Raw genomic sequence first — 18,122 nt, 5'->3', positions numbered from 1 at the left:
TGCCAGCTAGATTTGACTGAGCTTCACATTAGCTTCAAACAGAGTGGGAAGTTAGAAAATGACAGGGTAGGCATGGATGTTGACCTACGTGGGTCCTTGAGATGGTGTGATAGGCCCCCCAGTGTGTCCAGCGTTCCACAATGTGGAACCTGTGAATACATTCCTTTGCATCACAAAAGATTTTGCAAATGTGACCAAGTTAAGGAGCTTGCCATGGAGAGAGCATCCTGTATCCTCCAAGTGGGCCCAATGTCATCACAAGGGTCCTTATAAGAGGGAGGGAGGTGGGTCAGAGTCAAAGAAGGAATGTGAGAAGCAGAGGTTGGAGTAATGAAAGGAAGGGGCTATATATCAAGGAATGCCGGCAGTCTCTAGAAACCAGAAAAATCAAGAAAACGGATTCTCCCCTAGAACTTCCAGAAGACATGCAGCCCTGCCAACACCTTGATTTTAGCCCAGTAAGACCCCTTTCAGATTTCTGCCCTCCAGAACTATAAAAGGACATATCTGTGTGCTTTAAGTCACTGAGTTTGTGGTAATTTGTCACAGCAGTAACAGGAAACCAATAGAGATGGGAAATGTGTGATTGGTTAGTGATGAGTGTAATAATACGAGCTTGCTGTGCACTGAACACTTTACATATGCTACCTTATTTCATCCCAGCACAACACTGGGAGTCAATTTCTCATTTCCCAGATACAGAAATGAACTTAGATTAAGTAACTTGTCCAAAGCCAGCAAGCTAGAAAGCGTCATTGAGGGGTGAAGATTGAACCCAGGTTTCAAGTCTTTCTGAGCCCTTGCCTCTGTGCTATACTTTACCATCCTAATAGGGAGTTGAGCCCCTGGCTTGGGAGATTGGGGGTAATGTCGCCATTGAGTGAGCTAACAAATTCAAGAAGAGAAAAGGAGAAGAGGAGGTTTTCCTATAATTGCAGGTGACAGAACCAGCGTGGTCCAGTGGGCACTTAAGTGCACTGTCGCCTTCCCTACTTTTGAGGTTTTGGGACTCTGACTGATCCACCACTGGCTTCCTTGTTCCTCAGCTTGCAGACAGCCTGTTGTGGGACTTCACCTTGTGATTGTGTGAGTCAATTCTTCGTAATAAACTCCCTTTCATATAGACACCTATCCTATTAGTCCTGTCCCTCTAGAGAACCCTGACTAATACATGCAGAAATCGTGTGGTTTGTAGTATTTCTTAATTTTTATTTTCTGGTCAAAGAACAGTTGTTCTATAGAATGGTATTCATATATGCTGACCACAAATACTCCATGGGACACAGTTTGAGGAACAGTTTTTCATGGAATGAGGCCTCATTTTAACAAGAGTACAATGTAGGGGTCACATTTGGCCACAAGTGCCATAGCAGCCACCCATGAGGTTTCAATAAAATGTGAATTCTCTCCAATGCTACTGGAACTGTTCTTTCACCACAAACATATTTTAAGCATCCATCCACCATTTTCTGGGTCACTGCAAAGATATAAAAGAGATCAGAAATGGATATTACACCAAACATTATGTAGTAAGAAATTTTTAAAGTAACAAAAGTGAGTAACAAATGTGACAAAGGTAGTAGAGACTTTGGTTAGTGAGGACAGTGCAGCTCAGATGCAGCAGGAACTGAGGGGAGGAGAAGCTCGGGGGCCAATGTGTGTGGGAGTTGAGTCTGGGCTCAGCTTCCCGGAATGAATAGAGTTGGCAACATGGAGATGGCACAAACAAGCACTCCAGGAAGAGAGAACAGTGCAAGGCAGAAAATACGGCTGTGTGTGGGAAACAGAATGGAGATCCGTCTGCCAGCTTGCGAGGTTCTCAGACCTGGCTGCATGTTAGAGTCACTTGGATCCCACCCTAGACCAATTAAAGCAGAATCGCTGGTCATCGGGGCCCAGCCATTGCTGGTTTTGGTTTTGTTTTTTAAAGCTTCCCTGGTGATTCTTGTACAGCCAGAGTTGCACCCACTAGGCTAAGTTGGCTGTTCTCAACTATGGTGTGGGGACCTACTGATGTTTAATTTGAGGTATGACAGGTACTACTTCTCAAACTTTAGTATGTGTTAGAATATCCTGGGGAGCTCATTAAAACACCGATTCCTGGGCCCTGCTGTCAGAGATTCTCATTCAGTAGGTCTGGGGTGGGGTCCAAGAACATGTATTTCTATCAAGCTCCCAGGTGATGCTCTGGTCTATAGACTTCACATTGAGTAGCACAGATGTAAATAATTTGATATAATGATAAAAGAACAGTGAAGGAAAGTTTACAAATGGTTTGCTTTCTTAAAGGATATACATCCAGGCCAGGCATGGTGGCTCACACCTGTAATCCCAGTAGTTTGAGAGGCTCGAAGTGGGAGGATTGCTAGAGGCCAGGAGTTCCAGACCAGCCTGGGCAACATGATGAGACCTCATCTGTATAAAAAATTTTTTTTTTGTTTAATTAGCCAGGCATGGTGGTGCATGCCTGTAGTCCCAGCTGCTCAAGAGGCTGATGTGGAAGGATCACTTGAGCCCAGGAGGTCATACCACTTCACTCCAACAGAATGAGATCCTGTCTCTTTAAAAAAAAAAAAAAAAGTATACACAACAAAAGCAGATTAAAGCATTTGACTGGGAGACAACGTGGTGGCCTTAAGGTGACTGTGCCAGTGTTTGCAAATATCTCACAGCTCAACACCCCCTATATCCTGTGCATCATAATGGGGAGACAGTCATGAAGCCCTGGGCTAGAACAATTAGTTCATGAAGCAGAGTGATGACATAGAAGCATGGGGAAGAGCCAGTTCATGAAGGGTCCTCCCTGCTAAACCATGGATGCTGTGAGCAACCACAAGGTCTTTACAAAGGTTAGGAATGAACAAAGCCATTTCTCAAGACAAATATGTTTATAGTATCTGTTCAAAGGCGATGACAGTAATGCGAATTGATGGGGCCTACCCTGGAGAAGTGGCAGTGGAACTGGAGAGAGAAGATAGATGTGAGAGATGGTGCAGAAATGGCAACTCCACCCTTCAAGGTGCTCAAGCAACTCCTTTTTCATGCCTCCAACCAACCTATCAGAAAGCCTGCTGGATCTCCCCACTTCTCCCATCCCACCACCTCCTCCTAGTCCAAAGCATCACCATCTCTCACCTGGATTAGTTCCATAGCTTCCTAACTGCCTTTGCCCTCCTACAATCTATTCTAAAACATAAGCCAGATCGTCACTTTTCTGCTCCTGTGTCACTTGCAATATGAGCTCAAGCCCTTACAGTGGCCTACAAGCATGGCACGATCTGGCCCCCTATTATCTTTCTGTCATCGGTTCCTTCTACTCACCCATTTCTCTCATTCTGCTCCAGCCCCATTGACTTCCTAACTTTTTCTAGGACCTTGCTTCTCAAAATGTGGCCCCTAGACCAGTAACATCAGCATCAATTGGGAGCTCAATAGAAATGCAGAGTCTCAGGTCCCTCTCCGGCCCCACTGAATGAGAGTCTGCGTTTCATCAAGACCCTCAGGGGATTCCTCTACCCCTCTATGTGAGGAGCAGTGATCCAGAACAGCCCAGAACACTCCCACCCCTGGACTTTGACATTTCTCTACCTATACAGCTTGCCTGCTGGGTATCCATGTAAATCACTCCCTGCATCCTTTTCTTAAATGTCAGTTTCTCAATATTCTACTTAAAACTGCAATGCCTCCACAGCAGGGCACTCCTTAACCCCTCTGATGCCTTTATTTCTCCCACAGCATTTGTCACCACCTGAAAATGGTGACCTCTGAGAGTCAGAATAAGGTGGAGAGGTGAGGCACAGGACTACTACTTTTTTAAGTCTTAAGTTTGTGAAGGATTATTTGACATTTATGTTGTGTACATGTATATCTTTCACTTGTTTATTGGTAGAGATTAAAAACTGCCAGAGAATAAAGTCTGAGTTCCCATCAGGCTTCATGAATGAGGATGTTGAGTTCAGCCTCAGCTTCATGGCCAGTAGACGAGTACTGTGGGCAAGAAATAAATCTTTGCTGTTTCAAGCCACTGACATTTTGGAGTCATTTTCACAGCCAACTTCAAGCTTCTCTTCATTGCCGCAGGAAGAGACAATTGAAATGGAAGAACATGGTTTTTGAAAGAGTCAATAGGGATTAGGCTCAGTAAACAGTCACAACAGAGCCACCTCCTTTCCATGGAGGTTATAACTCAAATTTATAGGATGTCACCTCTTGCTGAAAGGCTGCAAGTAGTCCACAGGTGTGGTTTATCTGGTTAGGATAGTATTTGCTTAAATGTTTAAACAGGGGAGATGGGAAATGTGTGTGTGTGCGTGTATGTCATTTATTCTCCTCTTAGCTATAGTCCCCACTACTCCCTATTACTTAGGACAGCCTCAATTGACTCATTTACTTGCCTGAATAGCCCTGAAGACATTTGGATTTGCAACACTGGCCTGTCCACGCATCAAACCCATTGAGAGGAGGTAGAACAGGCATTAGCATACTCACCTAATAGACAAGAAGACAGAGGCCCTGAAAGTCCAAGAGGCTTCAAAAATGACACAAGTCAATGGCAGAGCTGGGGCCCCAACTCAGGACTTCTGATGCCTCTGTTCAGGACAAGCTAAGGATGTCCCCCCTCAGAGACAGCTGCCATCTGCTGCTGCAGTCATCCTAGGAGGTTAATGCATTGATTGTATGCTCTATTGTCTAATCAGCCCACACACTGCTTGAGTTTATCACCAAGCAAATTCTCATTTGTTTTTAACAGGAAAATCACTCCATCCCAAAATGCCTTAAACCAAACTCTGCAATCTCAACAAACAGCTTGCCTTTTAAATCCATAAGCTAAACACAAGGCTCTTTGCATTCCTTCAGCCAAGCCATTGCAGCTCTTTTCTCTTTCAGTCTGAACTTGTTTGTAATAAGTACAGCCAAGAAAAGGAGTTAAAGAAATGACTCCAACAGAGAATCTCCAAGGTATATTTTTAAGTGCAAAAAGCAAAGTGCAGGCCAGGCGCAGTGGCTCACACCTGTAATCTCAGCACTTTGGTGGGCCAAGGTGGAAGGATTACTTGAGCCCAGGAGTTTGAGACCAGCCTGGGCAACATAGTGAGACCGTGTCTCTACAAAAGATAATAAATTAGCTAGCCATGGTGGTACATGCCTGTAGACCTAGCTACTTAGGAAGCTGAGGCAGGAGGATGGCTTAAGGCCAGGAGGTTGAGGCTACAGTGAGCCATGATGACGCCACTGCACTCCAGCTCTGGACTCCAGAGACCCTGTCTCAACAAAAACAAAAAAGCAAAGTGCAGAAGAGTATACATGGAATAAGCCCATTTGGATAAATGGAAAAAATACATCTCTTTACATATATGCATTTATACTTATGTATGCAAAAGTGTCTCCAAGGATGCACATGATACATTATGGCCATGCCTGGAGAGCAGCCTGGGGGTCAGGAGTGAAGGAGGCAGGCACTGTGGGTGACCCATGCACTCAAGCCCTGCCAACTCCAACAATTCTCTTCTGTGACTCTTCCTGAAGGTAAAAGTGCTGAGAAGCCACACACCCTGGGGCAGCCATCAATCAGTGATTGGCAGGAATTCATAGAGAAATATACCAACTCCTTCACCTCTTGGGTGGGATGATTCTGAGGTACATGCTGTACATCTGTTCCCAGAGTTCCCCAGCATGACTCAGCTCCAGTTGCCCCCAGAGCAAATGCGCTCAACAACACAGCCTTTTCTGGCTGCCTTTGTTTTCTGTCTCCCTTTCCCACACCCTTACTCTTCCAAATGAATTTCAAGTCCTATCTCAGGACTGGTTTCTGGAGGAATAATGCTGTCCAATAGAAATTTCTTCAATGATGGAAATGTTCAATGTCTGCACTGTCCAATACAGTAACAACTAGCCACATGTGGCATTTAAATTTAACTTAATTAAAATGAATAAAATTTAAAATGCAATTCCCTGGTCACATAGCCACATTTCAGGTGCCCAACAGCCACATGGACAGCACATAATAGTCCATTTTCATGATCGCACATGGCTCTATTGGACAGTACTGGTTTGCAGTGCATTGGAGCAAATGAGTGTAGACTTGTACCACATGTGTCAAGAAGCAAGAAGATGTTTTCAAAGGGGAAAAGGATATAATATACTTCTATGAGTGTCTCTGAAATCTGTGTGTGGGATCTATGTGTGAAGCCTGACTCTCACTCAAGTACTCCTCTAAATCTATTACCTAAACCTTAACCCTTTCTGTTCTCAGCTAAGGCGCAGGCTGTTTCAAACCCCTATGGCATCTTTGTGCAAATAAGACCAAGGCGCCTCTCTTCCCAGAGGAAGCAATCCCATGTCAGTGCACACTGGATCTGAGCAGTGCCACCAAACAGGGCCCACCTAACAACGCTGCACAAGTCTGGCCTAAGGGCCAGGATTTGAAATTTAGAAGGCAGGAAGAGGTTCTTCATTGCTCTGTGTTCTGCTTCTCAATACTTCTTTTAGCAATGAGTGCAGACAGAATGACAGGGCTTGAGTTTGTGAGTTGGCGGGAAGGCCAAAGGATAAAGGAAATACCAAGAACAACAATTTTTTTAAAAACACTAATAATACTACAAGTCAAAAACATGGTCTTTGCTGGGCACAGTGGCTCATGCCTGTAATGTCAACACTTTGGAAGACTGAGGCAGGAGGATAGCTTGAGGCCAGGAATTTTAGACCAACCTGGGCAACATGGCAAGACTTCATCTCTACCAAAAAAAAAAAAATTTTTAATTTAAAAATTAGCCAGGGTTGGTGGCATGCACCTGTAGTCCCAGCTACTCAGGAGGCTGAGGCGGGAGCATCCATTTAACCCAGAAGTTTGAGGCTGCAGTGAGCCCTGATTGTGCCATTGCATTCCAGCCTGGGCAACAGAGAAAGACCCTCTCTCAAAAAATTAATTAAAAAGAGAAGAGTTTTGCTCCTCATAGGTAAGCTTTAACTCTCAACCTGCTCTTACTCAAACTATAACAATTTGCATTAATTCAAGTTCTATAACCCAGTTCTACCATTTTTCCAAAGTATAACAATTTGCATTAATTCAAGTTCTATAACCTAGTTCTACCATTTTTCTGTTGGGCACCGTAGCACTCACTGCAGAAAATCCCTTCCATCTTGAACATTTTCCAACTTTGACCCTTTCTTTCCATTCCCTTTCCGTGAAACAGGCGTGACTTCTTAATCCTGTATTGACATGGAATGATACTCTAGTCATCTTGGCTTGATCTAGTGTGCCTCATTGTCCTGATCAGAAAAATCAGAAACTTTGGGGGACCTGAAACATCATCTCTCTGGACTTGTTGCAAAGGTTAGTGTTCAATCTGTTGACTTATTTAATAGCTCCCTTTTCTGCTCCTAGGAGAGGTTCTTTATCTTTTTAGTTTGTGACAAGTTTGGCCACTTGCTAAGTGTCAGGTGTTGGGGATACAAGGGCAAGCTTCTGCCCTCAAGGAGCTGCAGTCTACCTGGTGGTACAGATGAGTGTGATGAGAAAATATTCTGCCCTGTAACCCTGCCCCTGCTCAGTTGTTTATTAACTGAGAGAAGGGATGAGATCTGGAAACGGTGAAAATACGATTCACCTCTGGGCTTTTGAGTTCCGAAAGCCTCATGCTCAGGAGAGACAGATAGAACTCATATGTGGAAATACCATCAATATTGAAGAATATAAAACAATGCTTTGCCACCTTCTTCCAGCCACTCCTCCCCACCAGATGACTCCCTGTGGGAGGGAGGTTGTCAGAGGGGCAGTTGTACGTGCGCAAGTATGCTTTTGGTCCTAGAATTGCTACGCCCGCATCCCACCCCCAGAAGATTCTAGGGTAAGGAGAGGACAGAAAGAATCTGTGGCAGACACTATTGGCTGTCCTTAACCCTAATAGTATTCAGACAGTGGGTGACAATGTACTGAGCCCCAGGGAATGAATCATGATTGCTCTAAACCAGCCATTGTAATCCAGTGACCCAGTCCTGCCCAATGACTTGTGAAGGGAAAGGGTATTGTAAAGATTTTTCCTTCTTGAAAGAAAGTGAAATACCATTTCTTGCTGCTTTGGATGGTCAGGAGAGAACACGGTGCTTGGCATCACAGCAAGTATGTTATAACTAAGGGGGAAGCCAAGAGATTGGCTGAGAAAGCTTAACAGAGCTAACTACCTGAATTAGCCTGTCTACTTCCAACCTTCTTGCTATATAAAATGATTCAATCCATACTTTTAAGCCATTTGACTTGCAAGCAAAAGCCTTCTACAACATGGGCCTATGGTCTCTGGAAGAGGGGTCTCACATAGCCATGCATGAGTGTGCCAGGGTGTTCCCCATACATTAGAGGTTGGCAGAAGAGGACAGTGTCTTAGGGAGCTCCACAGAAGTTCCTGTGACCCAGCGCAGTGAGAACACATCTGTTTATTCCCATGTCCCCCAGTGGAAACTGGAGAGCTGAGAGAAAGCCTGGCCAGATAGGCCCTTGACAATGGGATGAGGAACAGAAGTCATGGGGAAGGGTGACAAAGAGCCAAGCAAGAAGAGGACACCTCAGGTGATGCAGAAGTGAACAGAGGACCCAAAGCCCAGATCCCTACCTCCACCACCCCCAACTCCAAACTTAGACCCAATGCCACAGAAAAGGGAAGAGTCATGATTCTAGTAAATTTACATTTCCTCACTCTGCTGAATGATGGGTTGAAATAGAAATTAACATGAAATGCAGAAAAATAAGGTTTTATTTCTGCACCTTAGAGCTTGAAGACCAAGATTTGAACCCACTACCCAAGTCAACAGGCCATTACACCATCATGGGAAAAGGGACTTGAGAGCACTCAAGTGGGGTGCCTGTCAAAGACTGAGGAAGGGGCTCCCTGGAGTGAGTGCAGTAGAATGCCTAGAACACAAGTAGATTAGGAGTAAGGACACAGGGTAGCCAACGACAACCACATATTCCCATCCTGATTTCAAAAAGAAATAACATTTTAACATTAAAAAGTCCATGAGACATAAAGGCAAGATAAAGGCAGAATGAAGGACAGTTCCTTAAATAAAACTATTAAAAAATCTGTACTTTGCACAAATTTGTTTACATTTCAATAGAGCCTAGTGAATACTTTCTTGTTGGTTGGCAACAGTCCTTAGAACCAGCATTTGGGAACAACATATGGAAGGTACATCCCAGTGAACAATTTCTGGCCCATTGTGGTCATCCCCCAATATCTAAGTCCCTTCTTCCATAGTAGTAGAAACCTTGGTTTTCAGCCAGGGACATGTAAAGACTACATTTCTCAGCCCCTGTTGCTGCTAGGTGTGGCCATGTGGCTATGTTCTGACCAATGAGGTGTGAGCAAAAGAGCCCTGTGGCTGCTGCCAGGCACCTCCTTTAAAAGACAGCTGGTGCATGCCCATTCCACAGTTTTCTTCTTCATCCTTTCTCCTCCTGCTGCCCAGAATTCTGACATAGTGGCTGACCTTCATTCTCCACCATAGATGGAAGGTAACACCCTGGAGACGGTAGAGCATTGAGACGAGAAGAGTGTGGGTCCTTGAAGACTTCATGAAACACAGCAGCCACACACCAGCTCTGGACTGCCCCACCCTGACTTTGACATTAGAGAAGTAAACTTCATTTTCTTGAGCTACTGTGATTTGAAGTCTTTGTTACCTACAGCTGGGGCTAATCCTTTCTGATACACGTGGCCACCAGCCATACTATGAGAAAGCCCCAGGTCAAGAGTGAGGATCTGGGCTATTGAAGATGTAAGACAGGCATGGCAAATCTCACCCATCATTGACTCCCAGCTCACATCCTCTGTCCACCTGAACCACATTTATAACATGCTTAGTCCAACTTTTCCATTTCCCTAGTCAATTTTCTTTCTACTTTCTGTTAGGGCCATTTCATAAGATGTTTCAAGTTTGTTGTTGTTGTTGTTTGTTTGTTTGTTTTTTAGCACAGTAGAAATAGCAGTAGTTACTAAATAGAAACAACACAAATAGCAGAGAATCTCATATGTATGAATGTCATTATGCATGAAGTAAAAAAGAAACTTGATAAGAATCAAGTTTCGAAAAAGAAACCATAAAAGGCATTACTGTTCACTCATATATGGCTTCCTTCCACTTTCTCTGGGGGTAAATGGCACTCCCTGTGCAAGTCTCTTTTTATGGTAGACATGCATATCTGTTATTTATGTTTTAGGATATAGTGTGTCTCTCTAGGTCACAAAAGGCCATTGTTGATCAAGTTATGAAGAGAAGAGTATTAATACCTCATGAGCATTTTTCAGTACACAGCACTTTTCTGTCATCTTTCCAGAAAAAGAGTTGTGTGTACTAATTGGAAAAGTAGGTTTCCAATACAACATTCAATACTCTGTACTCAGTCTTGTTTCATATAAGGAAACTATACTGAGCAAATATAGCCACAATACATCCATCCCACAAATTGGGCACTGGTTGAGTTTTTCACAGTAATTTGTTAGGTTATATTAAGAACGTAAGGAAGTCAGTACATAAAAATAATAATAATCTGTGGAGTTTAAGAGCCTAACAAATTGCAGCCCTCTTTTCTGCCCAAGTTCAGGACCAATTGAGAAGTCCAACCAGTGGAGAAGGAAATAATCAACTTTGTTACTAATAAGATGATTAAGGAGCATAGCTTTAAATCCAGCTCCAAATGGACTTCCTAATGCAGTCCCATTGACTTGAACTTAACTATGGGCTCCCCTGTTTCTGGGGGCAGTGCTTACCCCATAAGCTCCTTTCATAGTGGAGAGCAAACCAGAATGGGCCCTTTATGTGGGCAGGCAAATTTGGAAGAGAAATAACCCAAAAAATCCTGAGCCAAGCATGTTCATTTCCTTCTACCAAATTCACTAATTAGAGGTGTCACACCTTTTTCTCTGGTGAGAGGTTGTTACAGAGGTGAGGCAATGGAGAGAAGTTAGACTTGTCCTCAGGTCCTTTTCCTCCTGTAGCAGACCCTGTCCCTGCCCCACCACTATCCACCAGCTTTAATTTTGCCAATTAAAGCTGCCTGTCACCATCTTTTTGCCCGAAGGCCTTCTTCAAAGCCGTGGAAGCAGCAGTCCTCAACCAATGACTGACCCAAGTTGATAAATAAATACCCCAACTCCCTTGCCCTAGTGGCTATAGAACTCTGAGGTGCATGTTCTATACTGTTTCCCAGAGCTTTCTGGCAAAACTAAGCCCCAGACACACACAATGGTAGCCAGCTCAATAATGCACCCTTCCTTGGCTTCCTTCCTTTACCTGTCTCATCTTCCCACTTGCCTAGTGTGTCCTGGAATCACCACTCAAGTATTTACTGAGAGTAAATCCTTGCTCTCAAGTACTTACTGAGAGTAAATCCTTGCTCTCAAGTACTTACTGAGAGTAAATCCTTGCTCTCAAGTACTTACTGAGAGTAAATCCTTGCTCTCAAGTACTTATCTCAAGGTCTTCTTTTAGATCAGGGGTCAGCAGATTTTTTCTAGAAAGAGCCAGATATTAATGTTTTAGGCATTGCAACTGCACAACTCTAGCATTGCAATGTGAAAGCAGTCATAGACAATATGTAAAGAAATGGGCATGGACTGTGTTCCAACAAAACTGTATTTACAAAATCAGGTGGTAGGCTGGATTTGGTATCTGAGTCAGGCCATAGTGTGCTGACCCTTATTCTAGAGGAATTTGAGATAAATCATTCCCTGAATTTGTATTTTTATAGCTGTGTAACAAATTATCACAAACTTGGCAGCTTAAAACAACACAAATTTATTATCTCACAGTTTCCATGGGTCAGGAGTCCAAGCACTATATAACTGGGTTCTATGTTCAGGGTCTCACAAGGTTGAAATAAAGCTTCCAGCTGAGCCACGTTCTCATCTAAGGCTCAGAGTCGTCTTGTAACTTCACACAGTTCTTGGCAGAATTTAGCTCCTTGCAGTTGTAGGACTCAGATCCCAGTCTTCTTGCTAGCTGTCAGCCAGGGACCATTTTCAGCTCCTAAAGGCCACCATTCCCTGACACACAGCTCTCTCTGCAACATTACAATTTGCTTTTTTTTTTTCTTTTGAAAAAGATTTATAGACAAAAAAGGGAAGTGAGGCACAGAAATCGGAAGTGAGGTACAGAAACAACTGGTTTGGTTACAAGTTGGTGTTTGCCTTATTTGAACACAGTTTGAACACTCAGCAGTGTATGAATGGTTGAAGTACGGCTGCTGGGATTGGCCGAGACTCAGCTATTGTTACAGGCACATACTCCTAAGTTAGGTTTTCAGTCTTGTCTACATATTAAGTTAGGTTGCAGTTTGTCCACAAGGACTCAAATATAGAATTATGGAGTCCTTCTCAGGCCACATTTAGTTTGCTTTAACAATTCCCTCTTTTCGGTCATTTTCTCAATTTTGAAAGATTGACCAAAACTTTATTTTATTTTTATTTTTATTTATTTATTTATTTATTTATTTATTTATTTATTTTTGAGACAGAGTCTGGCTCTTGTTGCCCAGGCTGGAGTGCAATGGTGCGATCTCGGCTCACTGCAACCTCAGCCTCCCGGGCTCAAGCGATTCTCCTGTCTCAGCCTCCCGAGTAGCTGGGATTACAGGCATGAGCCACCACGCCCAGCTAATTTTTGTATTTTTAGTAGAGACGGGGTTTCACCATGTTGGCCAGGCTGGTCTCGAACTCCTGACCTCGTGATCCACCCGCCTCGGCCTCCCAAAGTGCTGGGATTACAGGCGTGAGCCACCGCACCCAGCCTGACCAAAACTTTAGTCACTGATGTCACTGTTACCATCGTAACTGTACTTATTTGGTCTTGAAACCCACTGGGAAACAGTAGAACAGTGAGTTTTGCAAAGGTAGGAACAAGGACTGAGTAGAAGTCACCCCATCATGCTAGAACATACTGTTTAGAGGAGAAAAACAAAACCTGGTCTGTTCCAGGATCTATGTGTTTCCTTAAAGTATTAGTTTGGTTATGTCACATTTAGCATGAGCAGCTCCATTTTGATTGGGTTTTGTGCGTTGGGATATAGTGCATGAGCTCAGTCCAAAACAGTGGCCTCCCATAATGCTGTTTTTTAAAAAAATTCCCCCTTTTTGGTCAGGTTCTAGCTTAGGTGAGAGTGTGACAAAACTTACGGCCTTAGTGCCACTCTCAGTTACCAACATTTTGGGTTTCTGGTCTCAGCATGACATTCATGGGTTACAGTGACCTCATGATCATACATTTCTTTCAGCTGTTGTCATTCCAGTTGAAGAGAGGCCATTTGGCATTCTAGAGGTGGCTGTATGTAAACATTTAAAAACTTGGAGAGAATTTGGCACACCAGGGAGACTATTATTATTACTATCAGGAGGATAGAGTTTGGAGTATGCTCCCAAAGAATGAGCTAGGTAAAGAGTCTATTCACTTTACTAAGCAATCTCATTAATCCCCTGCAACTGAATCTCTATAATACCTGATGTTTTCTCCATAGGGCATAAGTGCCAGCAGCTGCACAGATACTTCTCTGTTTAGCCAATTCTATTATTTAGCATAACTTTCACAAAAGAATTTAAAGTCTGTTGTGTAACCATAGCCTTTACAGTAGAATCTCCTATAGAGCCTATCACGAGGGATACATTTCTAATCATTGCCTCTTTTATTCCAAACCATGGAAAAAGGACCTAACAAATGATGCCCTTCTAGAAGAGTGAAGGCTTCCTGGCATTTTTTTTAAACCCATGATGTGGGTTAAGAGGAGTGAATCAGTGTTCTGTATTTCACTGATTATGAGGCAACGTATGTACCATTAAAGTTTCTCACCTACATTGGGCTTTCATCTTTTATCTATCAAAGTATAAGTTTATCAATGTATAAGGCTGGCCACAAAATCCTTCACAAATAAAAGTATACCCCATAAGTGCACATAACAGACCCCCTTTTCATTTCTGTTGTTCATAGAGGCATAAACAAGGAAAAATATTCAAAGATAACAGTCTCATGATAGTAGAGAAGTCTTGCTCCATGAACTTGGGAAAAGCTGTTCACATCAAGAATGTCATCTTCTTCTGGGGGGAAGCTTCCCTGGTTAGGTTTACCTTAAGGTTCCAATGGGTGTACAGTTCCAAGAGTGTGGAGGGACCGTTCTCAGTTTCTTTAAAACCAGCAAGAGAATTATTTTAAAGAATTCGCTTGATTAGTTCAGGCCCTCCCAGGATTATCTCTCTTTTGACGGACTCAAAGTCAACTGATTAGGAACTGTAATTACATCTTTAAAATATTTTCACCTTTGAGTTATAATGTAACCTAGTCACAGAGCTAGTCTGCAGTGAGGTAAGAGTTAAACCCAGAATCCTGACTCCATAGCTCATGCCGTTAACCACCTTTTCATACTGGCTTGCCTCTGAGATTTTACATACAATTCCCCACATACCCAACACAAGCCATCTAAATCAGACACTATTATGCTGCATAGCTTTCTTAATATTTAAAATTTGGCCAAGCAATCCTTCAGCCTTTTTAAAAAAGTCAAGCAATATTTGCACAAACTGGGCTTTGGGCAAACCTTTCCTAAAGCTAGAATTAATCAACTATGCCAGATATAAATGAAAACTCAAGACTCAAGTTGGAAGAAATGATATAATCAACATTGCCTTCATTATTGTTTGCTTTCTCAGACGAAACAATACTGTGAAAGTCAATTTTAAAAAGGGAAGAGGAAGGAACCAAGTATTAATAGAGCATTGCATTCATTATTTCATTTGAGTCTGACATCACCCCTGGAAAGCCTATTATTGTTGCAGATGAAACTAAGCTTAAAGAGTAGAAAAACGCTTCAAACTGTCGCATAATGTCTAATCTCCCCTTCTTCATGAGTAACAGAAGGCTGGATTTATTCAGGGTAACAATGTCACCAGCTAAAAGACTACATTTCCCAGCCTCCCTTGTGGCTAGGTGAGATTATGTGACAAGTATTTGGCTAATAAGAGCTAAGTAAAAGTGTGTGGGCCCTCTGGGAGGTTGCTTAAAGAAAGCGAAATCAATCAAGACTTGACTTTTTTGTCCTTTCTTCCTTATACCTTCCTGCTATTTGGAACTCTGGCATTATGGCTAGAGCTCCAGCTGTCACCTTGAATCCTGAGGCAACCTTGAGATGGGAGCAATCTGCTAAGACATGGAGCAGGAAGGTACGAGGAGTTTATATCCCTGATGATCATGGAGCTAGAGCCATCATACCAACCCTGGGGTTCCCAGCTTTGGAATGATTGTTTTGCAAGACAGGAAAAAAAACATTTAACACTTTTAAAACCCTGTTATTTAGAGTTTGTCTTACACAGAGCTTAATAACTGATGGAGATGACCTAAATAACCTTCCCTAGGTCACCCCTTAGTAAGAAGATGCATAATGCAAACCTTACTCTCTCAGACTACTGTATGCTTGGGGCTAATCATCTATATGTTTTGTTTGGAAAGTGGGGATGTTACGTTGGTTGGGAGATGAAGATAACCTTATCTGACCTCATGGACTTCAGTCAAGTTACTATTTCTTTTATGTATGTATGTATGTATTTATTGAGACGGAGTTTCGCTCTTGTCGCCTAGGCTGGAGTGCAATGACGTGATCTCAGCTCACTGCAACCTCCACCTCCTGGGTTCAAGCAATTCTTCTGTCTCAGCCTCCTGAGTAGCTGGCATTACAGGCGCCTGCCACCATGCCTGGCTAATTTTTGTATTTTTAGTAGAGACGGGGTTTCACCATGTTGGCCAGGCTGGTCTCGAACTCCTAACCTCAGGTGATCTGCCCGCCTCAGCCTCCCAAAGTGCTGGGATTACAGGCGTGAGCCACCATGCCCGGCATTAAGTCTCTATTTCTTAGATTCTCTTTTGAATCCAGCTTCCAGCCTCTGCAAAGTTCCTTTTATTATTGCTGACAAAGATAATATGAGTCCATACAATTTATAACTACCTTCCACAGTTGGACCTTAGTCCTCTACAATTAGAACCATGTTTAGAGTATAATTTAACCTGTTTTTACATTGTTATAATAAATCTAACACATGCACATTGAAAAAATGAGAACCAGGTCAGGTGTGGTGGCTCACGCCTGTAATCACAGCATTTTGGGAGGCCAAGGTGGGCAGATGACTTGAGCCCAGGAGTTTGAGACCAGCCTGGGCAACATGGCAAAACCCTGTCTCTGCCAAAAAAACAACAACAACAAAAAAGAAATCAGCTGGGTGTGGTGGCACGTGCCTGTAGTCTCAGCTACTCTAAAGGGTGAGGTGGGAGGATTACCTGAGCCCAGGAGGTTAAGCCTGGGTGACAGAGTGAGACCCTGTCAAAAAAAAAGAAAGAAGAAAGAGAAAGAAAGAAAGAGAAAGAAAGAAAGAAGAGAGAGAGAGAGAGAGACAGAAAGAAAGAAAGAAAGAGAAAGAAAGAGAAAGAAAGAAAGAAAGAAGAGAGAGAGAGACAGAAAGAAAGAAAGAGAAAGAAAGAGAAAGAAAGAAAGAAAGAAAGAAAGAAAGAAAGAAAGAAAGAAAGAAAGAAAGAGAGGGAGAAAGAAAGAAAGCAGGAAAAAAAGAAAGAGAAAGAAAGAAAGAGAGAAGAGAAAGGTAAAGTTTTTCCTCCCCAAACCTAGACTCAAGTCCCACTACCCAGGTGTAACATAATGAATCTTTCCAGAAAGTTTTTGTACGTATACAATAATATATATTGATATCCATTATATTACAAATGAAAATACACTACATGCATGGTTTGCATTTACTGGGTCTTGTATCATATAATCACATATAAGCCCCCGGGTCATTTATTATATGGCTATAGAGCATTCCATTGTATGGGTGCAAAATAGTTTATTTAACCAGTATTTCCTTATTACTGGACAGTTAGTTTTTGTATTTATTTATTTATTTTGAGAAGGGATCTCACTCTGTCACCCAGGCTAAAGTGCAGTGGTGCAATCTCAGCTCACTGCAACCTCTGCTTCCTGGGTTCAAGTGATTCTCCTGCCTCAGTCTCCCAAGTGCCTGGGATTACAGACACATGCCACCACACCAGGCTAATTTTTGTATTTTTTGTGGAAACAGGGTTTTGCCATGTTGTCCAGGCTAGTCTCAAACTCCCGACCTCAAGTGATCTGCCTGTCTCAGCCTCTCAAAGTGCTGGGATTACAGGTGTGAGCCACCACGACTGGCCAGTATTTTCTTTTTTTTTTCTAGATATACAATCATGTCATCTACAAACAGGGACAATTTGACTTCCTCTTTTCCTAATTGAATACCCTTAATTTCCTTCTCCTGCCTGATTGCCCTGGCCAGAACTTCCAACACTATGTTGAATAGGAGTGGTGAGAGAGGACATCCCTGTCTTGTGCCAGTTTTCAAAGGGCATGCTTCCAGTTTTTGCCCATTCAGTATGATATTGGCTGTGGGTTTGTCATAGATAGATCTTATTATTTTGAGATACGTCCCATCAATACCTAATTTATTGAGAGTTTTTAGTATGAAGGGTTATTGAATTTTGTCAAAGGCCTTTTCTGCATCTATTGAGATAATCATGTGGATTTTGTCGTTGGTTCTGTTTATATGCTGGATTACGTTTATTGATTTGTGTACGTTGAACCAGCCTTGCATCCCAGGGATGAAGCCCACTTGATCATGGTGGATAAGCTTTTTGATGTGCTGCTGGATTCGGTTTGCCAGTATTTTATTGAGGATTTTTGCATCGATGTTCATCAGGGATATTGGTCTAAAATTCTCTTTTTTTGTTGTGTCTCTGCCTGGCTTTGGTATCAGGATGATGCTGGCCTCAAAATGAGTTAGAGGGGATTCCCTCTTTTTCATTGATTGGAATAGTTTCCGAAGGAATGCTACCAGCTCCTCCTTGTACCTCTGGTAGAATTCGGCTGTGAATCCATCTGGTCCTGGACCTTTTTGGTTGGTAAGCTATTAATTATTGCCTCAATTTCAGAGCCTGTTATTGGTCTATTCAGAGATTCAACTTCTTCCTGGTTTAGTCTTGGGAGGGTGTATGTGTCGAGGAATTTATCGATTTCTTCTAGATTTTCTAGTTTATTTGCGTAGAGGTGTTTATAGTATTATCTGATGGTA

General features: G+C 42.7%; 1 protein-coding gene across 3 annotated transcripts in view; it reads left to right on the top strand.

The window, feature by feature from the left end:
• GEMIN8 (gem nuclear organelle associated protein 8) overlaps positions 1 to 9,647 on the top strand; it is a 43,584-nt gene extending 33,937 nt beyond the window's left edge. The window contains exons 8-10 of one of the 3 annotated variants that reach the window (XR_010154858.1): positions 939 to 1,086; positions 7,194 to 7,333; positions 9,502 to 9,647. The gene's annotated coding sequence lies outside the window, so the exon portion shown is untranslated. Of the gene's footprint in view, positions 1 to 938; positions 1,087 to 7,193; positions 7,334 to 9,501 lie in introns of those variants that run through there. The other 2 variants (XR_008541929.2, XR_001713926.3) reach the window with 2 other exon arrangements.
• The last annotated feature ends 8,475 nt before the right edge of the window (positions 9,648 to 18,122 follow it).

Source organism: Pan troglodytes, chromosome X (genome assembly GCF_028858775.2).
Source record: "Pan troglodytes isolate AG18354 chromosome X, NHGRI_mPanTro3-v2.0_pri, whole genome shotgun sequence".
Taxonomy (NCBI): Eukaryota; Metazoa; Chordata; class Mammalia; order Primates; family Hominidae; genus Pan; species Pan troglodytes.
Note: the sequence above shows the minus strand (reverse complement) of the source record. Positions and strands in the feature narration are given on the sequence as shown.